The sequence below is a fragment of the Eschscholzia californica genome, unplaced genomic scaffold (genome assembly GCF_041429995.1).
Source record: "Eschscholzia californica isolate CP2 unplaced genomic scaffold, dmEscCali1.0.p SCAF_2, whole genome shotgun sequence".
Classification (NCBI taxonomy): Eukaryota; Viridiplantae; Streptophyta; class Magnoliopsida; order Ranunculales; family Papaveraceae; genus Eschscholzia; species Eschscholzia californica.
In genome coordinates, this window is record NW_028238309.1 from 29,832,496 (window position 1) to 29,857,312 (window position 24,817).

General features: G+C 36.2%; 1 protein-coding gene and 1 long non-coding RNA gene across 2 annotated transcripts in view; both read left to right on the top strand.

The window, feature by feature from the left end:
* Positions 1–18,912, top strand: part of LOC147557315 (uncharacterized) — a 41,123-nt gene extending 22,211 nt beyond the window's left edge. The window contains exons 25-46 of the mRNA XM_086658254.1: positions 158–426; positions 1,166–1,257; positions 1,869–1,921; positions 2,645–2,693; positions 2,825–4,334; positions 4,419–4,553; positions 4,662–5,193; positions 5,363–5,490; positions 5,580–5,666; positions 5,759–6,231; positions 6,316–6,378; positions 7,023–7,097; positions 8,225–9,635; positions 9,746–9,825; positions 9,901–9,952; positions 10,567–10,634; positions 10,792–11,141; positions 11,386–11,463; positions 12,019–16,252; positions 16,346–17,032; positions 17,621–17,704; positions 18,295–18,912. The gene's annotated coding sequence lies outside the window, so the exon portion shown is untranslated. The remainder of the gene's footprint in view (positions 1–157; positions 427–1,165; positions 1,258–1,868; positions 1,922–2,644; positions 2,694–2,824; positions 4,335–4,418; positions 4,554–4,661; positions 5,194–5,362; positions 5,491–5,579; positions 5,667–5,758; positions 6,232–6,315; positions 6,379–7,022; positions 7,098–8,224; positions 9,636–9,745; positions 9,826–9,900; positions 9,953–10,566; positions 10,635–10,791; positions 11,142–11,385; positions 11,464–12,018; positions 16,253–16,345; positions 17,033–17,620; positions 17,705–18,294) is intronic.
* The window catches only part of LOC147557314 (uncharacterized), a 97,681-nt gene that overhangs the window by 30,570 nt on the left and 42,294 nt on the right, over positions 1–24,817 (top strand). The window lies entirely within an intron of this gene.

Genomic DNA, 24,817 nt, shown 5'->3' on the forward strand with positions numbered 1-24,817 from the left:
GCTTTTATTATTTGGGGAAGGTAGGTCAAAACTAAAACCTTTATCCCTCACAAACAAAATGAATCTTGCATTATAAATCCTTGGCCCCTCTCTCTGTCCCCCCTTAACTGATCTATCTACGGTTGTGTTTTTCCTGATTTTTTGGTATCTGTTGCAGGCTTCTTTCAAGTTATTGAAGCTTTAGCTGGTTCCTCGCTGTTCGTGTTTATATTAATATAGGTTGTCAGGTTGACTTCATTTTGTGTTTCTTGATTTATGTTCTTAAGCATCTATTAGTTTCCTTTCAATTTGGTTATTTAGGTCTGACGTTTCGTAAAATGAGGGGTTCAAATTATGTTCTTGATTGAATGCTTTCTGCAGATTTGATATCTATGCCATTTTGGAAATTGAGATTGTCAATGATGCCACTTTAAATCTAATTCAACTGTAAGTATGATATTAAAAGGGGGTTCTTCATTGGTTGTTCTTTATAATGCCTTCAGATAAGATTTTTTATTCTGCCCATGTTCATTCCATGAAGCCACTTTACTTAAATTCGGAATCCTCAATTAAATAGTTGCTATGTTTTGAGTGTTCACCCTGATCCTTGGTATCTGAGTGGTATTTATAATTTAAAAATCTATACGTTTCTTCGATAAAGCTTTCTGTTTATAAGGTGTTTCCCGAAACTGTTTTGCTTAGGGCTTTGTCTGGAGTTTCCTATAATAGCTTGTTCCATGAAAAATGTTTTGCTTAGGCTACGTCTCTTCCACCTTTAATATGTAAGTGCGTTTAGGCTTTAACTGTGTTCTGGGTATGGGTGGTCACTATCCACATTCAGACATTCACCGACGGGGTTTGAAGCAGGATCTTTATTCAAGGGTTTTCATGAGAGTTTAGGTTTCTCTTTGTGCAATCTCTTTTCCTAATCGTAATATGTAATTCCTTAGCCTCGCTTTTAGGGATATGTATTTCTTCAAGAGGTTGTAGAACTTATCTTACTGGATTATCTTTGTTTACTGAGGATTAGGTTTCCATAGTGGGAGTGCTTTTGTTTCTTCGAAAGTGTTTTTTCTTATATAAAGCTACAGTTACATTTTGTACAGGGATCATTTGTAGAAACATTTTTTTCACATTCACTTTAAATTATATTCATGAAGTGTTACCGGTGATGTCTCCTTTGCAGATTCAGTCACTTGTTCCGGTTGTTGACTGACTGGGAATTATAATGAACTCTGACTCAGTCTCCTTGAAGGGAGTTTTTATTTCAAGTTGGTGGTGAGGAAGTTTAGCGATAGATTTTTATTTGATATTACCTTTTTTTCATCCTATTTGTGTAGAGTATGAGTTATTGGGTTGTTAGATATCAATACTCTGTTCATCATGCAATTGTGTAGAATATGAGTTATAGAGTTGGTAGGTTTCCTCCAAATATCTTTTAGTGTTTTGAGACATTATTTTGGCTTTGTTGTTTTGTTTTTCAAGGGACTTATTATTTACATGAAGGTTTGATTCGGTTTCTCCAGGAAAGGGGGTCTTCTGTTCTAACTTGCATTTCTGTTCTTTCTCGAGCATACCTCTCGTTAACAGTAGGCATATAGTTTCTTTCAACTATTTGTAGGACAATGTGGACAATCTGCTATCTATATCCGGTATATGTTGAGTGGACAGAACTACTTTCCTGAATCGTAGTAGAGAGAATCACAATTTGCTGACTTTTGACACAAAATAACACCGGAGTTTTATGCTTCATCTTGTGTAAATTAAGTATTTGCAGTCCTATTGCAGATCCATGAGTAGTAAATCCATGGTTCCTAAGTTGTTTACCTTTCGTTTCCTTCATTTTTTGACTTTTAAAGATATGTTCAAAGATTTGCTTGCTATTGTAGGAGCTCCATCATGCTGGTGCAAACTGCTTGATAGATTTTTCGTTTCAACTTCGGTTCGTATTACTAACTTAAGTTTGCTTTCGAAATCGTACTTGATCTTATTTTCGCTGTGGCAGTATGTTGCTCCTTGCTAAAAATATAATCTAGTGCTAATTGTTTGCAACATAAGCGCTAACACTTTGAGTTTTTTGCTTGTCGGTCTTATAGTCTTATTGTTAGCCAGCTATGGCCGCCTCACTTATCTTGCCTCCAAACTCATTTCTGCTTCTGTAGTTGTTTCACTTGTGGTCAATGTGTGTGTGAAGTTATGAGTTGTGTCATGTCCTGAGATGCGACATATTGTTTGGTGCGATGTATTAATAGTTATTTCAATTGTGGTCAACGTGTCTATGTGAAGTTATATGAGTTGTGTCAAGTCCTGAGGTGGTGCCACACTCACAACTGATCAATGTTTTTAACTCTGCTGAAGCCAAGTTCTATATTTGAAGTTGGCGGCCCCTAGCCCAGAAAAAGGCTTCACGTAAGAAATTCTAAATCGCACGATTGTGGGGGTATTAGCTTCTAACTTGTGGGTTGTATATAGACGTTGCGCTCTCTCTCTCTCTCTCTCTTTAAATTTGGGGGTATTAGCTTGTGTAACTATTTACCACAGTATTAACAGCCTAAAGTTAACTGTCCATCTACCAGTTGTTTTGTTGATGATATATTTGAAGCATGTGTTACAGTTTGAGAATGGTTTTGACTTGATTGTTGTTCTCTGAATTTGGTGTGAACAGTTCAAGCTATTCAAGCTTTTGCTGATTGATTGGTGGTGCCTAAAAAGCGGTTTGTTTTTTTAGTAATCTATGGTTTCTCAATCTATCTAATCTATTCAGTTTCTTTTTTCGGCTTGCATCTCAAGCATCTAAAAAGTTTGCTTTCGATCTGGTTCTAAGTTGAATTTTTTCTTTGGTTAGGGAGAAAAGAATATATGGGTTGGATATTAGTACTTGATCAGTTGGTGGCTTATGCAGATTCGACTACACATCACCCATGAGTTTATATTTGAGATTGAAGGGGGTTACTAATTCATTGGTAATTACTTCTAATGGATTGAAAGATGATTCTGATGCCATACCGCATCATGATCATCTTAAATACTTCTGTTTTGGCATAACATCTCGGTCATTGTAACGTTAATCGTTTCGATTTGCTATCCTAAAAACGTTTTGTATAACATGATTAGTTGTTCGTTGTAGTTGGAAGGTTGCATTTGGTTTAGTGTCCTTTCACGATTTACCAATATTTCTCCTTTCTAGCAGTCATCAATTACTGATGCGACATTTCAGGCAAGAGTTAATACTCATAGATAATTACTTTGGAGTTAGAGATTATTCTGATGTCGATCTCACATCAGGATCATCTTAAATATTTGCCTCACTGCGGTTTTAGCTTGTAAAGGTATTGATCCTATATTAGATGACTCTGTGATATGGTAGATTAGTCAGTATAGAAACTTAAACCTGATCTAGTTTTCTGTTAAGCTTATTTGGATTCACCTTCAATTTTTCTTCTTTCTAGCAGTCATCAATTATTGATGAGATATTTCTGCTAAGAGTTAATATTTTCAAAGTTGTTTTGAATTGTCTGTTGTTCTCTTCAGTTGGTGGTGCTTCTTGTCGACAGAATTTCAGTCTGTGTAGATTTCATGGGGTAGTTGTTGCAATCCAATATGGGAAACCTTTACATGAGAGGAGTCTATATCTAATGCATTGCAGTATTTTTAGTTCTTTGTTACTAATGGAATACGCATAGTATAAAGTCTCACTATGTTCTTTAGGATAATAGGTGTTTTCGTTTCAGTTCTTTTTCTTTTCTTCTCTCGAGCGTGACCTTTTAAAATGAAAAGTGGATGGTGGCTTTAAACCTTCGGCCTTTTAGTTGTCCAAGTATATATTTTGCTTGATTGTTTAGTAAGAGGGGTGGAGTCAATGGAGTTCTATAGGCTGTATTCGTATGGGTCTTTCTTTACTTGCTTTTTTTTTTTATCCGTGTACTAATTATGTTTTGCAGTATTCTTTATTTAATCATTGAATAACATGATCACAGACACTTGGTGATTGGAAACTGATTCTGGAAGTTGAAATAGTTGTCTGACCTCTTCATGCCGGAAGTGTAACAGTGGATACCGCATACTTGGTTTCTATTTTCTTCCACTCAATCTGGTTTCTTTTTCCTCATTTCTGCAGGTATGGGAATCATCTTGGCTGTTGTCTGTATCCTGGATGTTAGGATCTACCTGGAGAAGTGATTACGTTTTTATTGTTGTAGAGTTTTATATACGAACCTGGGTACTTCTGTTTTATATCCTAAGTTCATTGTTTCTTTATTCAAATATTTAATATACCAATTCTCTCCCAATATTGCAGGGATTTGTTATGGAAGTGTTAGCTACCGATACTTGGTTATTTCTTGATTTACGAAAAAGTAAGTCTTATTCCCCTTACAAACTTATAGTTTGATTAGATTTTTTTCTCTTTCTGCTCAATTATATTAGATTGTCTCTCTCAGTTTTGGAGAGATCAACCTTTGGCTAGACTATTTTCTTGGATCCCAGATGATAAGGATTTAATTCATGGAGAACTAGTTGGTTCTTCTCTTGAAGGGAGTTATTGCATGGGAGTAACATTCTCTTGGATCCGAGTGGTATTTATAATTTAAAAACTACTCTGCTTTCTTGAAAAAAGCTTTCTGCTTATTACTTGATTCCCAGAAGTTTGTTAACATTTTTACTCTTAATTCTTAAATATACAGGCTCAACTTTTGATGGGGGAAGGAGCATTTTGATGTTCTTATGTGGCTTTGCCTTCTCAATTATGTGATTCCTTGTAATCTTTGTTCCTGGATGATATGGTTTTTGCTCAGAGAGCGACTCCATTTTTATTTTGAAAGTGGTTCTCTATCTAAACATGGGGATTTAAATTCATTTTCTTCGCTATTAAGATATTGAGTGGTAAAAATTTCTCTCCTTATCATTAGGGATTTGTTGTGGAATCCTTACCTCAATCATTTCGTGATTTGGGAAAAAGATCAAAATTTGGCAGTATTATTTCCTATCCGAAACCTCAGGGTTTAAATACTTGCAGAAGAGGTTTGGTTTGTCTGTTGTGAAGGGAGGGTGTTTTCTATACTAGCTTGTTCCCTGAGAGAGATTGTTTGCTTATGTTATGTCTCTTCTACCTTTAAGATTTGATTGCATGTAACTGTGTTCAGGTGTGGGTGGCCGCCATTTCAGACATTCCTCGACGGTTGGTAACCTTGAACGGGGCTTAAAGGGGGATCTCTAGTTAAGGGGCTTTTGTGGAAGTTTATTTTAGTCTTTCTGCAATCTTTTTCCTATTCGTAATACAAAATTTCTTAACCTTACTTTTAAGAATATGTGGTATGGACCTGGAAGGGTTAGCGTGTCACACGTTTTACCACGGAAAAAATAACTTGCTTGGCATTTCTTGCAGTGGTGGTAGAACTTATCTTGCTGGATCATCTTTGTTTACTGGAGGATTAGGTTTCCATGGTGGGAGCGCTTTGGTTTCTTCGAAGGGTTTCTTTCTTATATAAACTTGCAGTTACATTTCGTACAGAGGTAATTTCTTCAAACTATGGAAGCACTCTGTATCTTTTCCACTCCTTAACATGTTGTCTGGATCTTTTCCCTAACTGCTTGTATTTTAGGACAACTGACTCTTTCTTTACGGAGGGAAGTCGGTGCGTCCTCAAGTTTCGATTCGGTAGCGGCTTTTGTGCCCAAGCCTCATATGGGTATACCTCTAGACATTTCTGTGTTGTAGTTGTTAGTTGTCTTTTCTTTTGCGTGGCTTGGACTTCCTTCACATTGGTCGATTGTCTTGTAGGGACTGAAACGGGTAGAGTCGGAAGGATTTTTCTATTTCAAGCTGATTATTAAGAGAGGTATTTATTTTTTGTGTAGGTTTTTATCACATTCGAATGTTGACTAATAGTTATTCCTTCACTCTTTTTACTGGGGCAACGTTAAGGATTGTTAGTTTATAAAAATCGAACGATATCCTCTTATAGAAAAGAGTAACACTTGAACTCCCACTCTGAAATCTGCTTTCTTTTTTTGAATGTGGAAATATTGTCTCATCTTCAGTTTTTCTGTTCTTCCACTAAGTCTGGTTACTTTTCTCTCATTTTGAGGGGATAAATTAATGTCGATCTCTTAGCTGTATTACTTATTTGATAGGATCTACCTGGAGAAGAAATTTGATTGTTGTTGTAAAGGAGGATTTATATGCTATCTTGGTTCTTTAGTTCATATGTTCTACCCGAAGATCAGCTTTCCATGCTTTTCTCATGTCCCTGGGTATTACTTATCAGTTTTCAGCTAAGAATCTTCTTATATCTTTCCATTCCCTAACATCTGATGAATTCCTTTTTTCTGGTTCAGAGGATAACTGCTGTTACGGGGAGACGTTAATTTAATTTCTTAGAAGAGATTTTCCTGTCCAAGGTCCAAGCCGTTTTGCCTTTAAAGTTCTGTCCTTTTCAATTACTAAGTAGTTTTTTATAACGGAAGGGGTTTCTCTCTCTCAATCTTTCTCTCTCTCTTTCCCTCTCTCTCTCTCTCTCTCAATCTCTTGCTTTTTCAGTTTTTATACTTGTTAGAGAGGTATTTGTAGAAGCATGAAAAGTTTATTTATTTTTTCTCAGAGATGTGAAATCGTACATATTTTAGGGAAACTACATTGTTTTGTGAAATGCGGTGTTAGTTATGAAAATATAGAAACAATGAATCTACTTCATACTTTTTCAGGACCCTACAATACTGAAAAAGTACTCTACCTTCCCAATGGTGATCTATCTGACGACTAGGTTCTTTTTATTTTTGAAATGGGGTTATGTAATAAGACTTTCTTCTTTCAGTTTCTTTTCTTTCTTCATATCTTCTTGAATTGATGTACGTATTTGTATTTGTTCTTGTTCTCTTTCTCACGCATATCTTTGACGGGACGTCTAGTCTTATTTTGCCATGTTAATGTTAAAGAGGCGATAGGTTAAAACGCCATTCTAGCTTGTTTCATTCAAGGGGCTTTTTAAACTTGCATATTTGATTTTCATCCCTTTTAGAGAAACTATCAAATTGATGTTTTCCAGGGATTTTTAACTCGGACCAACTCAAAGAAGACGCGCTATAGTTTCCTCCGGAAGGGGATTTCCAGATTTATCTTGGTACGTAAGTATTCTCTGTATGAGGGAGTTAATACATAATTACCTATCCAATTTTTTTCAAGAATTTGCGATATTAAAAAATCTGCTTTCCTTTAGCTTATGGCCTTTTTTCGGAAGAACAATACCATTTCAATTTCTTTTGTTCTCTTGTAATTTCTAGCTAGCATAAAAATTGAGGAATTTTCTTTAACAATTCGTCCATAACATGTCGCGTGGACCCTTTCTCTAGTGTTGGTATTCTAGGACTACCGTGGTGTACAGAGAAGCTAATTTATCTTGTTAAATGGGGTTCTAGTCTGAAGTTTAATGTGGAAGAAGTGAGTTTTTGTCTTGAGTTTCATTTGGATAATACCTCAAAGTATTTTTTGTCTACTAGCTGCTTAGTTGCATTTTGTATAGATGTCTTGGACTTCATCTTAGTCGTAGCTTTATATGGTTTGGATATATGTGCAGGAGTTTTGGTTTGTGTGTTTGTAATTTCAAGTTGATTATTTCGTGGGGTTTTTGTTTTGTGTGTTTCTTACTGATTCAATTGTTGAGCAATTGGGATTCCTCCACTTGTCATTGGGACAGCATTGTGGAGTGTTAGCTACTACAAATCGGATAATTTCCTGGTGGAAAATACTAACACTTGACCTGAAATCTGTTTTTCTTTTTTAATTGATTGTTGGAGTGGAAGTTATCTTCCAGTGGGGGATATCTATTCCATGCTTCCCGTACTATGACAATGCCGTTCCATTCTTTCATTTTCAACTAATTTAGGTTTTGTAGTTAATTTGTTTTTGTTGCTTTTGGTTTGCGTTTCAAACATCTAGATTTGATTCCTTCATCGTTTCTCTGATTAGGCGCACTATAATATGGGTTGGATTTTCATTCTTGATCAGTTGATTGCTTTTGCAGATTCGATAGTTACTCAATTTTTCAAATTTCGGTTGTCTTTGGGTTCAACTACAAATTGGGTTCAAGTTTGTATTTGATATTGAGGGGGGTAATTAGTTCAGTCATAATTACTTTTTGATGGCTTTAGATACTGATTCTGATGTTGATCTTGTCGTGTCTTTTTTTTTTATGAAGTGATCTTATCGTGTCTACAATCATAAACTCATATTCTTTTAATTGAGCCTCAGTTGTGTGGCTTGCAAGGAAGATTTCAGGCGGACAGTAAGATCAGCTGTGTCGATGTATCAGATATGTGAGTATAGAGACTTAAACATTATCTACTTTTTCAGTTATTGTTTATCTAGAATCTATTCTCAATTGGGTTTTCTTTACAGACATTTAGGTTTCCGTTCGTGCTAATGGGTATGCCAGGTTTCGCATAACTTCATGACATCATGGTTATCCGTATATTTCAACCCGGAGTTAAATTTTGAGAATGTCTTTGAAGTGTTTGTTTTTTGTCCAGTTGGCAGCACACTTCTACATTAAAATATGCAATGCATTGTAGGTTTTTCAGTTCATTGTTAATACTGAAAATATGAAATATAATAAGTTTCACCATGTTCTATAGGGAAGTCAATTTCAAGCGGATTTTTTAGAGGAGTTTTTGGTTTTTGTGTCGGTTGTTATCACGTTCGAATGTTGACCAATATTTATTCCTTCACTTTATTACAGGGACAACATTATGGAGTGTTAGTTTCTAAAATTCAGATGATCTCCATTTTGATGGGATAAATGAATCTTGATCTCTTGGCTGTTTAAATTATTTCCAGATGATGAGCGATTTGGTTTTTTGTTGTAAAGGAGGTTCTATATGCTAACTTTGTTCTTTAGTTCATAGGTTCTTTTTGTACTATTGAGTACAGGAAATTTCTTTCTCCTTCTTGTTGGAAAGCTATGCACTCTATACCTGGTCGTAATATTAGTTCTTCTGAACATCCCTTCCTCATTCAATGCGTTGATTAGGATTTAGCACTTGACGAACTGGTATGGTTCTTCTTTTGAAGGGAGTTTTCTATCCTTGGTTTTTTTTTTGGAATTGTTCAGCGTGTGCCTCGAACCCTTGACCTCTAAGGTGGAAGATTATACCTCTTACCACTCCAACCAAGGGTTGTTGCCTTTCTATCCTTGGTTGCTCCATGGGAGTAAGTTTTTGTTGTTTCATTATGTTAGTTCCGCAATTACTAGGTGCAGTTGGATTTAACGGTGGTATTTGTGTGATTTTGCTTCTTGAGATTCAGATGATAATTGGTGTTTGGTATTCGAGGAGTCGGATTTAAGTTGAGCCTGCTAAATAGTAAGGGGCTTTCTACTGGAGTTGCTATTCTGAAAGTTTAGTTTGCAACGCGTCCATTTTTGCTACCGTATTCAAAATTCCTTCACGCTACTTTTAGGATTTGGCTCCTATAGCGGGACGAAAGTGTTGTCCTGATAAAAAGTTTAGTTGTAACATTGCTTCCTTAACTTGTGTTTCAAGCTTTTATTTCCTTCTCAATTGATGTTTTCCAGGGATTTGCAACTTGGCCCAACTCCAATAAAATGCGATCTAGTTTCCTACGAAGGGGTTTGTCCTGATTTATCATGTCTTTCGTGTAAACAGTACGCTATTAAGTTTTCTCTTCGGTTTCTAGCATCCTTTATTTTCAGCATATTTCTCCATATTTGCATTTCTTAACATGTGATGAACTTCTTTTCTTTTTCAATTTCAGGATGATTGGACTTCAAAGGAGGTTTTCTTTTGTTTGAAGAAATCTTCATGACGAGTTCCATTTCAAATTTGCATCTTCAGGTTTTGTCCTTTCCAATTACTAATTGGTTGTTTATTGAAGGGTGTTTCTGTCTCTTAAACTTGATTTTTCTTCAGGTAAAGCACATTCATATTCATCCTATTGAGCCTTCCCTGTATGGTCTCCAAGGTAGATATCGGGGATCACTTTGTTGATGTATTTGGATGTCGCTATATAAACTTTTGAAATTGATTAGTTCTTCTGTAACTGTAAATCTAGAATCAGTTATCGCCTTCGGTTTTTCTTCACTGATTCGTAGGTATCCTCTCCGGATTTTTTTGTACTAGTCGATATAGTTGCTTTGGCATAAACTTAGAACATCATTTTGGTGAGCGGAAGGATTATTCTTTTTGTTTGATATCTTTATAATGATCTATAACCACCAAATTCTGATTAATAGGTTGCTGTTTTGGGTATAGTTGCTTTGGCATTACTTTAAGCCATCAATTTGGTCATTAGAAGTTTAAGTTTCGATTTGCGAATATCCATAACAAACAGTTATAGATACTCGGATTAAGGACTTAACTTTGAGAATGGTTTGAATTGATTGTTGTTTTCTTTTGTTGGTGTCCTACTTCTTGTAAATAAGATATCAGGTTGTTGCTTTTCTTTTTCTTGGGAGGCTTGCGGGACCAAAATGAAAATCTTTACGTGGATAATAGCTTATGCAATGCATTCCGATTTCCTTAGGTCATTATTACTAATCTAATATGCATTTTTAAAAGTTTTATGATGTTATACAGGGAAGTTGGTGTCTTTGGGAGGAAGTTGAGCTCTCTGCTTAACGATGATTTCTTCTAATAAAAAATCGGTAACTATGTTTCCATTTTCTTTCCCAGGGATGCAATAGTTATTCCTCGTCATCCTGTGTTTCCACGGGCGGTGGCTTTTTAATCTACCTGCTTTCATTCTTTTTGTGGCCTTTATTGTCCCCTTATGAGTAATTATTTCACTTTATTGGTTGGTAGGAAGAAGGGCCGCAGAGGTCAGCTATGAGGATGTAACTGGGATGTAGCCGAAGGGGTGTTTCTTAACTTGCTTCTTTAACTTTTATCCTTGTTGCCTTGTTGGAGGAAATGAGGAATAATAGTTGCCACATGCAATTTGATTCTGGAAGAGGGATTTCCCCCTCTCTCTCTTCCCCTCCCTCTTTGTGTTTTCAATTTTTATTCTTGTTAGAGATGTTTTTGTAGAAGCATGACAAGTTCATTTCCTTTTTCGCAGCAATGTGAGAGTTGTACTTATTTCAGGGAAATGCAGGTTTTCCTATCCTCTACTGTCGTGTACAAGTCTTCTTCCTAATTGTTGCTTTATGAAGGTGTTAGTTATGTTAGTCTTCTTCCTTATTGTTTTGTTCTTTTTCTCAGGCAACTTTGTCATGGGATGTCTAGTCTTATTCTGCCATGTTGATGTTAGATCTTTCCATACTAGGGGATTTCTTATTAGTTATAAGTATTGATTTGATTTTATTCGGTTGCTAGGATGATCGGTGTCAACTTTGCCATGTTAATTGTGTGAAGGGGGCTTTCTGAACTTGCTTCTTTGATTTTTGTCTTTGTTAGAGAAGCTATAATTGACGGAAGCAAAATCAATTTATATTTTCCATGGATTTTCAACTTGGACCAACTCAAGATGACGCGGTATAGTTTCCTCTGAAGGGTTTTTCTTGGTTATCTTGTTGCATATGTATTCGTTGTATGAGGGTGTCAATACCTAGTTACCTATCTAAATAGTTTTCAGGAATTTGTGATATTCAAAAATCTAGTTTCCATCTTTCGCCTATGGCCCTCCTCGGTATAACAGTACCATTTAAATTTCTTTTGTTCTCTTTTAGTTTGTAGTTAGCATAAACATTGAGGAATATTCTCTATAGATTGTTCCTAACACGCCACATGGACCCTTTTCTTTATTGTCTTCTCTAGGAACACGTTCGTGTACTCGTGTATGTAGGAGTTAATTTATCTTCTTAAATGGGGTTCCCATCTCAAGTTCAATGCGAGTTTATAGTCTTAACTTCCATCCGGAGAATACTTCTAAAATTTTTATGTCCTGTAGTTGCTTAGTTTGTGTACGTGTCTTGGACTTCATCTTGGTCGTTGCTTTATAGGGTTTGCATACATGTGCGGAATTCTTGGTTCTCTAAGAGGGTTTTGAATTTGTAGTTGATTATTGAGAGGTGTATTTGCTTTGTGTAGGGTTTTTACTGGTTCTGGCAATTGGGATTCTTCCGCATATCAGCATGACTGCATTATGGTGTGTTAGCTAATAAAAAACGGCTAATCTCCTGGTGCAAACTAGTAACTCTTGAACTCCCTCTCTAAATTATCTTTTCTTGTTTAATTGGTTTTTTAGATGAAAGTTAACTTCTTGCGGGGGATATTTGTTCTATGCTTCCTGTGCTATGACAGCGCCATTCCATTGTTTAATCTAGGGTTTCGTAGTTAATTTAGTTTTGTTGTTTTTGGTGCGTGTTTTGAACATCTAGATTTGATTCTTTTATTGTTTCTCTAATTAGGTGTAGTCTAATATTGGTTGGATTTTCGTTCTTGCTCAGTTGATTACTTTTGCAAATTCCATAGTCATTCAATTTTGGGAATTTTGAGTGTTACTGGATTCAATCACAATTAGGGCAAGTTTGTATCTGATAATGAAGGGGTTATTAGTCTATCGACAATTGCTTTTTAATGACCTTATAAATTGATCCCTACGTGGATCTTCTTATCTCTTTGTGCTTGATAACATCAAAGGATTACTTTCAGTGCTTGCTGTGATGGTAGTCATTGATTCATATTTTTTCAATTTAGCCCCAGCTTCTTTGATTTTCATCCTTGTGTGATTTTTATCCGAACAAGAATAAAATCATTTGATGCCCCTAGGGATTTGCAACGCGATCTATTTTTCTTTTTAGGGGTTTTCTTAATTTACATTGTTTTGTAAAATTCTTCCCTTAGGGTGTTGAGGGTGTTATTACCTAAATTTCAGTAACCTTGCACATCCGAGCATTAATCTAGAATATGCTCTTCTTGCCTTGGGGTTTTCTTGACGGGTACATAGGTCCCTTCTCTGGATTTGTTAGGGCTAATCGGTATAGCTGCTTGTCATAACTCTAGAACATCATCTTTGTCAGCAGATTGTTCTTTTCGTTTGGTGTCTTTGTAGTGATCTATAACCACCACATTCCCTTAACGCCTGCTGATTTAATAAAAAAAGAAACATTCTGATTACTGGATTGCTTTTATGGGTATAAACGCGTTGGCATAACTTTAAAACATCAGCTTGGTCATTTGAAGGATTATTTGTCAATAAGATCTTAGTTTGTTGATTTTCTTTTTCGAGGTATCATTGAATCGGACCTGCTCCAACGAGATGTCATTCAGGCTTATCAGGGATTTTTGTGATGGAATGCTTGGTCCTATTCAGCCATAGTCTATTGGTTTGCTTGGAGGATTGTAGTCAACACTGCCTAGTTAACTGCGTTAAGGGGGCTTCGCAACTTGCTACTTTGATTTTTATCCATGGTGGAAACGCTATAATTGATGCACCCATAATAAGTGGAAGCCCCAGGGGGTTACAAGTTTGCAACGAGACTTGACCTGGTTTCCTCTCAAGGGTGTTGAGACAGAGGATTATTACCTAATTACCTACCTTAATATTTTCAGGAATCTGTCATATTCAAAAATCTTGCTCTTGTGCCTAGGAAAAATGCTATCATTTAAATTTCTCTTCCTTAGCTATGTTTATAACTAGAAAACTTCATTTGAAGAGATCATTTCAAGTTTAACCTATCTTGTTCTTGTGCCTAGGAAAAATGCTATCTTGTTCTTGTGGCCTTTATTGTCCCCTTAATCTACCTGCGTGAAATCTCTCAAAGTTCAGATCTCTCTTCTTTAACTATGTTTATAACTAGAAAACTTCATTTGAATTGCATATATGGCGAGTCAAGAGGGTTAGATTATCGTCATGAGTCGAGGGAAAAAACATGAGATTTTGATAGACGCATCATGGCAGGCTTTATTCTAGAATCAGACTTCTTTTAAGATGGTTATTTGTTATTGTTCATGTCTAGAGGTAAGAATATTATATTGGCGATAGAGGGTTAAGCATTTAAGTAAAAATGTTCCCGCCTGCTTCAAAATACCTTGTTTTCTTTTATGACTTTGATTTGTGTATCGAGGCAAGTGGTTTGGTACTTGATGGTAGTTGTTTGCAGAAGATTTATTGATTACCATGTTGAAGAGATCATTTCAAGTTTATTGATTAACAACTCGTGTGTTTGTTGTCTGGGCTTGTGACAGAGTGATACTAATGGAATATCGGTTGTAAGGTTTGCGAGAACCACCAGTAGGCAGTTGTGAAGGTAACTAAGAGATCTGTTAAGGAGATTCTTTTCATGTTTCGTTAAGACTGAACATGTTATTGTAGCATTGTATTCTAATAATTTGACATTAGAATCTATTGGGAAGAATATATGCTTGTATCTATATATTTCTTGATATGGGTTTTTCTAATTTTAAATGTCATTTTCTCATCAAAAGCCTTAACTCGCGCATCAAGATTTAATGTACAAAAAGTTAGTCTGACCAGGTATGCTTCTAGATTTACTCCAGTTTATTATTTGTGTTTTTCTTGTCTGCTTGCTAATATCACATCCTTACTTTTTGTTTTCTTTGTCTCGTGTGAAATTGGGTACATTGGTGGTTGCTTGAGGGTACGGTTGAACTATTTAAAGGTAAGTAGGAAAGTATAAACCATGACCTTGTGAACCTTCAGTGTGAGAAGAACTGCCTATATGGCAGTATTTATTTTCCATTTATTCTATATCAAAATATCCTTAATTCAGGATAAAACTAGCACACGTTGCTCCCATATTGCCTAATTATCCATGTTTGATGATGATCACCAAATTGTTATCATATTACCTATATGAGAAACTGAAAATATTACGAGTGCTACTTTTATTCCTCGAGGTATATAAAATTCATGCGGATTTTGTTCGCCAGATGCACCTTTTGTCAAAAGTACGCGAAAACATAATTTATTAAATTTGAAGTAGTTCCATCGACATTGAAGCATAATTATTGAGTTATTGGTTGTGGGTGTGAGGAAGATGTTTTGTTTGATGGAGAAAACTTGGATAGCAAGTACAATGATATAATCCTAGATAATGCAGTTGTCTTGAGGTATCCTTATTTGATCCCTGAAACCCTAATCTTCGAGCTTTTCTTATTAATCTTAACTTATGTATTCCAATTGAACTTGTTTTGTTCAGCTTATACTCACGCATGTTTTCCATTTTAGGATTCAAACTTCTTCCATTATGCTTTCTTATGGACTCCTAAGGACCCAAACTCACTTGTTTTTTCAGCTCCCAGACCTTCCATACTTGTACAATGCTAAGGATACGATATGGTAAAAAATAAATCTCTTTGTTTGGAATTGGAACTAAATCTTAATTTCTGTGAACTTTTTCGTAGTCTGTACTTTATCTTCATATTTGCATTTTAACTTAATATATAAGGACAAGTAGAGGAGAAAGTGGTGAAATTGAAGCAGTTTTATGTTCACTTTCGAAACGACATCAACTTCTCATCTAATGATTTTCTCCAATCTTAGTAAATTCAAGCATTCCGCAGGTCTGTGGCTTCTTTTGTTGATGACTCTTTTATGAGTTCCAATCTTTAAAATTTTTTTGACTCTCCACGTGTGGGCTTTCTGCTTTTGTACTGTCGATCTTGATGTTAGTTATCTCCAAACCAGAATGGTCCACTTTTGGATAAGTGAGAGAGCAAAGCAGAATGGGTCACGTTTCCAAATAAATGTGTAAGTAGTGTGGATAAGTAGACAAGATTAGCTGTAAAATGTGGTTAATGTATTTAAGTATTACATTTAGTTATAGGCAAGAGACAGAGAGCAACTCGGTTATCATGAATGAAATTTGGTATGCAAAACTTAAATACTGCAACAGACTCTTCATTAGCAGTCTCTATTCTGACGAATGCAGAGAACACACCTCCTTGGCACCTTAACCGGATAATACGAGAGATCCGAGCACTATGGCTACAGTTTAAAGATTGTTCCATTACACACGTGTACAGGGAAATTAACCAAGCGACAGACTACCTTTCGAAAATGAAACCAGCTTCGGGTTTTATTGAGTTGCTACCAAATTCACTTCCCGCTGAACTTCAAGTGATTGTCCGAGATGATAAGAGAGGTGTATTTAGAGTAAAACATACCTAAATAGAACGTATAGTTTTCTTTTGTTAGCTTTGCATTACTTTTTGAATTTCTTAGATTTTTTGTAATGCGGCGGGCCCTTTAACCCGTTGACAAATTCAAACGAAAAAGATGAGGAGGCGTCAAAAACCTGCAACGTAGGCCTCAAAATTTATGATGTTAGAAGGAAATAGGCTAAAGTCATTTCCACAGGTATTCTATTGGCTTGAGTTGCTCTTTATCTTTTTGTTTTGTAGCTTTTATAATGGACGTTGACCATAAAAAATAGTCACCTCTTGTATGCAGCGACGAGTAATAAGGAAATAAGTTGTGGAGCAAAGGAATATGCGCATTAAGTAACTTTCTCTGGCCTAGGACGGGAACCAGGTATGTAGCACGTGTATCTGGACTTCTTTTAAGATGGTCATCTATTGCCGTTTTTGGAGGTAAGAAAATTATATTGTTTTTTTTAAATAAGATTCCATTAAAGCATAATTGTTCAGACATACAAAGTAAGGAACAACTACAATGAAAATCATAGGGGGACTATTATAGCAAATAGTCAAAATTGGGGGACAAATTCCGACTGAGCCAAATAATGAGCCACTAGATTGCAACTTCTAGGGCAGTATTTGACCGACACGTTAAATGATCCCAGTCGTTCTCGTAAGTTGTTTACCGCCGTTGATATCCGCCAAGGTATGGAAGCATCGACCTGTGTGATGTATCCCACCATGAGATCTGAGTCTCCCTCTAAGATAAATCTTTCCAACCCTAAATCTGCTGCCGAACTCACTCCCATTTGAAAGGCTTGAAGTTCCTGTAAATAGGGGAAACGGATTCAATTTTGTCTGATTTCGACCCTATAATCTCTCCTATATGATTACAAGCTACAGCAGCTGTCGTCGTCTGATCAGATTTGTATGCTCCATCCACGTTAATTTTGATATCAAGTGGAGAAGGAGGAGTCCATTGGTCTACCTGCATGTGGTGGTTAGAAGTATATAGATAATAATGGAGCTTGAGTAAGATTTACCTCATTTTGAATTAGCCACCAACACCTATTCAGATCGATTGCAGTTTGGTTGAAAATGAGATCATTTCTTGTCTTCGACCACCTCCAAAGCAGATGAGTATAAATAACACAAATATTATCTATTTGATTCATATGATTGAGCATGATATCTAGGTTAACTACTGGATTCAGGTCAAAATCGATTATAATTTGATGGCCTGTGAGAGAGATTAAATCTCTGAATATAGGGCAAGTGCCGAATAGGTGATAGGTTGACTCCGACTCCCCAGAGTTGCACATTTTACAAACTTGTTGAACAGAATCATTGTGTTTTCCTAAATTCTCTAAAGTGGGGAGACCATTATAAATCAATTATACTCGGTGGCCTGCTTCCAAAGTTTTGACCACTGGAAATCACTTATACTCGGGTTTAAAATAAGTCTGACTGTAATAGACGTTAAAATGATTTAGGGGAAATTTCCCCGAATCAATTGGTGTCCATATGAGTCTGTCAGAAGAAAGATAAGTAAGTAAAATTATGTTTTGAATTGCTCTACATGTTTCAGGAGTAAAGAGACTATGAATCAATTGGATGTTCCAAGTCTGTTGGTTTGGAAGGAGGAGGTCTGCAACCCAGTAAACATGATCAGGTGAATTCTGCACTAGATCAGGAAGTTTGTTAGTTAACTCAGGGATCCATGGATCATGAATGAGGCTAGGAGTAGTTCCGTCGCCTATCTGCCAAATTTTATTGTTATACATCGTCTCTCTTATGCCTAAGATAGACCTCCAAAATGGAGAAGCAACTCTATGAGTATTACTGGTCCAAAAATTGTCTGAACCATATATTTGGAATGCATCAGTTTGACCCAGACAGCTTTCTTGTTGGTAAGAAATCGCTAGAGCATTTTGCCTAATAGAGATAGATTAACTTCATGTTATGACCTTACACTCAATCCACCATGTTTCCTTGAGGAAGTTATAATATCCCAGTTGATGAAGTGTAATTTTCTCTCCCCTTTCTCATGACCCCACCAGAAGCCTCTTTCTGCCTTTTCTAGTTGATTGATAACCTGCTTGGGGATAATTTGATAGCTAAAAGGATATGTAGAATAGCTTCCCATGACAGATTTAATTAGCACCGTCCGACCCGCTTGGGAAGTTAGCTTTTGTTTCCATCCTGCTAGAGTTTTGTCGAACTTTTCTATTAACCAATTGTAACTGTTCACTCTGTTACCAGGTTTAAGGATAAGAGATCCGAGGTATTTAGCTTGATCGGTCATAATAGGAGCTTGAAGGGAGTTGGTATAAGAGGAGCGAATATCTTGGGAGGTACCTTTACTGAAGAAGATAGAGAACTTACTGAAGTTGACTAGTTGCCCTGAAAAAGAACAATAACTATTCATAATATTATGGATAGCTTGGAGGTTGTCTTGAGTGGCTTTCCTAAACAGAATGAGGTCGTCGGCGAACAGCAAATGCGAGATTGTGGGACTAAAATTGTTGATCTTGTAACCTTTGTAAGAACGTGTAACTCATCATTAGAAATAAGGAGAGATAAAGCTTGTGTGACTAGGAGAAAAAGGTAGGGTGACTGTGGACACCCTTGCCTAGCTCAGACCCCGAGTCGCCACAAAATCCCCGTGGAAACTACCGTTGATCTGAATGTTATAGTGAGGGGTAGTAATACATGAAAGAAAGAGCTCTAACAAAGGGCCAAAAAGACCTGTAGCGATCAGGACTTGTTTTAGGAAGTCCCAATTAATCCGGTCGTAGGCTTTGGCCATGTCGATTTTTAAAGAGAAAGTCCCCTTTCGGGCTTTAGATTGCTTCATAGAATGCATAAGTTCTAGAGTAATTACAATATTGTCTAGGATTTGTCTACTCGGGACGAATGCATTTTGGGTCCAAGATATGACATCTTCTAGGTAGGGACGAATTTTGTTCGCAACTATTTTAGTGATAAATTTATAAATTGAGTTGCAAAGGGCAATAGGTTGGAATTCAGAGGCCGTGTTAGGATGTCTTACCTTAGGGATCAATGCAATGGTAGTCAAGTTGATAGTAGGGTACATAGTACATGTACAGAAAGCGGATTGAATATACCTGATTAGGTGTGGGCTAATTGTTTCCCAATTATGTTGTTAGAAGAAACATGGGAGTTCATCCGGGCTCGGACTCTTGATCAATCCCATCTCCATTACCACTTCTTTAATCTCATTTGTTGTGGGGATCCTAGACATATGACTCGAATTATCGGTTGAAATCACTTTATAAGCTTGGAGGATCACTAACGGCGTTGGGCCTATCAATTCAGCTGAAAATAAATTCTGAAAATAGTCCACCAAATCGTTAGCTATTTCAATTTCATTTGTAAAAATACTACCTATTTGCAATGTTAGTTGATGGATCCGATCTTTTTTGTCTTCTCTGGGACATGGAGACATGAAAGGCCCTCGACTTGCGATCTTCATTTTAGGCCCATTTGGATCGAGATCGTTGTTCTAATTTGCACCGATGGATTCCCTCAAGGTGTAATAATTCCTCCTGAATTGAACTTTCGATAACTATTGAATTAGTTGTTGGGTCTTCATATTGTACATCATTGAGCCGTTTATGTAGGATCTTCATTCTGTTTGAAAGGTGGCCAAATGCATGTTTACTCCAATCTCTAATGGAGTCTTTAACCCCCTTTGACTATCGTAGAAGGATCTTTGAGTGTCATTCCATTTATTTTGAAATACCGTGTGGTATTGATCATGTTTTGACCATAACACTTCGAATTTGTTAATCGTTTGCACTGCGTGTCCTTCTGTCTTTAGTTGAAGCAATATCGAAGAATGATCGCTATTATATCTTGGGAGGTGGAAAAATCCAGCATCAGGAAATTGTAGAATCCAGGAATAATTGTATAAGGCTCTGTCCAGTCTTTCTCTTGTTAAGTGATCGTATGATTTGCAGCTGGTCCATGTATAAGTAGGACTATTGAAGCCCAAATCCATCAAAACCCGCCTGAGATGCGAAAAATTTAAATTGATTAGCAAAAGGGATAGATGTTGAACGTCCCCATTTTTCCATGTTAGATGTAACGTTATTTAAGTCTCCTATACAGCAAATCGGATTAGTAATAGCATTAATCACGGTAATTAAATTGGGCCAGAAAATAACCCCCTCTCTGATTCTAGGGGGATCGTAAATACATAAAAGGTTCCATTCTGGGGAACCATTAGGATCTTTAACATGATTAAGTTTACTGGAAGAAAAGTTAATAGTAATATTAAAATCTGAGTTCTAGAGAAGTAAAAGCCCACCACATTTGTCGGGCATAATTCGATGATTTAATCCCTAGATCCTCTCATGTTTATTAATAACTTAGGATTTGGGGTTTCCTAGTTTCTCCTAATTAAACGAGAAAATAATATAAAATCTACCTAATATTACCATTAGACAGTTACAAGAGATATTCTGAATATATATGCTAAATATTATAGATCTTCACGTATCTTGAAATATTCTGAATTCTTCTTGATCGTCGGATATCGTCTTCTCGATCCGTTACGTGCTTACACGTGTTACACACGTTTATTATGTCTGGAACTCATCTTGATCGCTGGATTTCTTATTTTTGATCCGTCTTATATCACGTATCCTATTACTTATTACTAGTTGTTGGCCTCTCTCGCGCTCTCTCTCCCCCCTCCCTCTTCTAATAGTAAAATCCTAAAATTATCTTTTTCAATTTTCTCTAACCCACCTTCATCTATTCTGTTCAATTTCTTTCTATTTCTAATTTCTAAATCTACATTTTATTTCTATCATATTTTCTTCTCCCGTTTCTTTTCTACAACTTATTTCTCTTCATTTTCTTTTCTAAATCTACTTTCTCTCATCAACCAAAGATCTAGCACTTCGAATTTGGAGTATAATTTGGATCATACTTGGAGAACATATGTAGCAAGGATTTAGGTGATTTCTTTATTAATAAATTTTGGTTAATTTCGTTACAACTTGGTCCTTAGTAACTTGTCTTTTGTTTCAAGTTAGTCCTCCAGACTGAACAATGTAACTTTCTTTTATAAATGTAATTTCTTCTCCTCAAAAAAAGAAAATGTATACGTCTTTAAATTCAATGAGTAGCTAATCTTGTATCTAAGGAAAACCCATACTTGGTCTTTTTGAAATATGTTATTAATTAATAAATCTTTTTATTGAGTTTTAGTGTCTACTAATTGTCATTCAATATATATTTTATAATATTTTTAGGCCAGCGCTTTGTGGAAAGCTAAAAAGTTTCCGGGGTGTGAAGACTTGGTCAAAAATTGGTCAAATTTGTTTGACAATTTTATTTAGGGGAAAGCAAAATAGCTTCTCCACCTCACCTCTCTCTTTCTCCACCTCACTTCTCTCTCTCCACCTCACCTCTATCTTCTCCGATTAGGTCGCCGGCCGGAAAATTTTCCGGCCGGCGACCATAAAAAAAAAAAAATAAAAATTTCACTCTCTCTCTCTAGAAACTCCGGCGAAGGGGTTTCCCTTCGCCGGAGTTCCGGTCTGTTCTTCAACAGACCAGATCTGGCCTGTTGAAGAACAGACCAGATCGGTCTGTTCTTCAACAGACCGGAAGTGGTCTGTTGAAGAACAGACCAGTCCGGTCTGTTCTTCAACAGACCGGGACTCCGGCGAAGGGAAACCCCTTCGCCGGAGTTTAGAGAGATAGAGAGTGAAATTTTTTTTTTTTTTTTTTTTTAATGGTCATCGGCCGGAAAATTTTCCGGCCGGCGACCAAATCGGTGAAGACAAAGAGGTGAGGTGGAGAGAGAGTGAGGTGAGGTGGAGATAGATTGAGGTGAGGTGGAGTGTTTTTTTTTATTTCCCCTTAAAATTTATTTCCCCGGAAAATCTCTAAAATTATACATATTCCCTTTAAAATTTATTTCCCCGGAAAATCTCTAAAATTAAACAAGAAAATAATATAAAATCTATCTAATATTACCATTAGACAGTTACAAGAGATATTCTGAATATATTATGCTAAATGTTATAGATCTTCACATATCTTGAAATATTCTGAATTCTTCTTGATCGTCGGATATCGTCTTCTCGATCCGTTACGTGTTTACACGTGTTACACACGTTTATTATGTCTGGAACTCATCTTGATCGTTGGATTTCTTATTTTTGATCCGTCTTATATCACGTATCCTATTACTTATTACTAGTTGTTGGCCTCTCTCGCTCTCTCTCTCTCCCCCTCCCTTTTCTAATAGTAAAATCCTAAAATTATCTTTTTCAATTTTCTCTAGCTACCTTCATCTATTCTGTTCAATTTCTTTCTATTTCTAATTTCTAAAACTACATTTTATTTCTATCATATTTTCTTTTCCCGTTTCTTTTCTACATCCTACTTTCTCTAATCAACCAAAGATCTAGCACTTGGAATTTGGAATATAATTTGGATCATAGTTGGAGAACATATGTAGTAAGGATTTGGGTGATTTCTTTATTAGTACATTTTGGTTAATTTCGTTACAACTTGGTCCTTAGTAACTTGTCTTTTGTTTCAAGTTAGTCCTCCAGACTGAACAATGTAACTTTCTTTTATGAATGTAATTTCTTCTCCTCAAAAGAAAGAGAAGGTATATGTCTTTAAATTCAACGACTAGCTAATCTTGTATCTAAGGAAAACCCATACTTGGTCTTTTTGAAATATGTTATTAATTAATTAAATCCTTTTATTGAGTTTTAGTGTCTGCTAATTGTCATTCAATATATATTTTATAATATTTTTATTGTTCATGCTTCAAGATATCTCATGCTTTCGTTAAGTTGTTATATGAAATAGGTCGTTAGATGATGAATGATAGTTAAAAGAGTATATAGTCTTTAAATGATAGTCAATTAGAAATACATGATTAGGAAATGTGTTAATAAAGAATATCTTCCAAAATCTAAATAGTTCATTATGTTAGATTTTAAGTTATATAAAAAAAATGATTAGTTAATTAAGTGTATTTTTAGGAAGTCTATTTATGTGGTGGAATAAAAAAACCCTAGATTTCTTTCCTATCTTGATTTCATTCTTCATTAATCTATATATTAGTGTTTTCTTATTAAATCATTTTCCAAAAAAAACCAAGATTAATAAATGGGTTGTCAATTTGAGATTTAAAGATCCCGTATACTTGCGGGAATAGATCCCTTTTGGGCCTATAACCAACCGTCATCCTATATCGATCATTCTTTATAAATTTGTAACATTTTTTCAATACTAATAAAGTAATGACCAAGAGCCTCTCAAGGCTTAAACCCCACCCTCAAACTCTTGACCGACGAGGGTGAAAACTAGATCCCATGCAGATGCCTTCGTTACTTTCCGTTTAAGGTAACAACTATAAGATTTGTGTTACTTCACTCACATTCAGCATCATCATCAATGGTAATTTGGTAAACAATATGGGGAGTTCAAATCATCTAGAGATTTAAGATAATCTTGTCCACTGTCACCTTATCTCTACGCTTTGGTCTCTCAGTCTCTTTGTTTATTAATTGAAAAGTTGCGAGATTATATTAGAAATGACCGTGAGGCAGTAGTCGAGGCGAAATGTATCGAGACGGTAATCAAAGTCTTGTCTTTTCAGAACCGAAATGATACTCATATTGGCTGGTCACGTGCACTTCGAGTCTTGATTACTAGTGAAGGAATTTTTAGCATTTGTATGGTTTGGTCGATTTGGATTTCATTTCTATTAACTTTCGAAAATCTACTGGATAAACATTTTTAGTCCTTATCATATTTAGACCCTTTTGCGTTTTTTCGAATTTTGTGGGTAGATTCACTGCAAACCCTCACGAGATAAAACTCGTCCTCTAGGGCAACCTAGAGGTTTAACGGCTTGTTGCACGTGCTAAGTGCAATCGTGATCCCCTACGAAAGTGGTGAAAGTGGTTTAGTTTTACTTTTCTGTTTTGCTCGAGGACTAGCAAAATCTAAGTTTGGGGATGTTTGATGAGACATGAAAATGTCCCATCTGAATCTCTTAACTCGGGGTAGTTAGTCCGGTTCGAGCCGTTATTATGATGAATTGTTTGTTTCTCTTTCCCAGGTGTCTTTTTATGGAGTTCAGTGCGTAAAACGGATAAAATCAAGAGAAAGACGTGTGAGGGATATTTTGGTCATTTCTTGGTATTGGTGCTCTTGAAATTCTTAACCAACGTTGGTGCTCGGATGAGAAGTGGGGTCCATGAAGAGTCCGTAGGCGAAAACAGAGGTCGGATCGGTGTCCGGATGGAGAAAATAGAGCGAGTCAAAGTTGTGGTCAAAATCAAGTCAACCTAAGGTTTTCAATGACACATGGCGCACAAGATGGTACCAGATCAGACGGTGACAACGTTACGTGGGCTATGTTCGGTCATTATGGGTGTGTCTCGGGAATTCAATGGGGTTACCGATTCAGTACCCCAGAACTCATTATGTTGCCGTGTCCCGAAGCGCATCGGACGGTTTCTGGTGATGAAGTGACGCGTGGGATTATCTGAGATGGCGCCTTAATGTTCTAAGCTAGCCCGCAATGTACTGAATCAATCTTCTCCACTTGCCAGCAATGCTAACCGATTGATCCTCTCTCTTATCTTCTCTAGCTGTCTTCAAAAATCTATATAATAATAGAAATTAAAACAGAAGATGGGAGCAAAACAGAGGACATGAAGAAAGAGAAAGAGGTTTAGAACAGAGAAGGAAAGTCGAGATATATTAGAGATAGTGG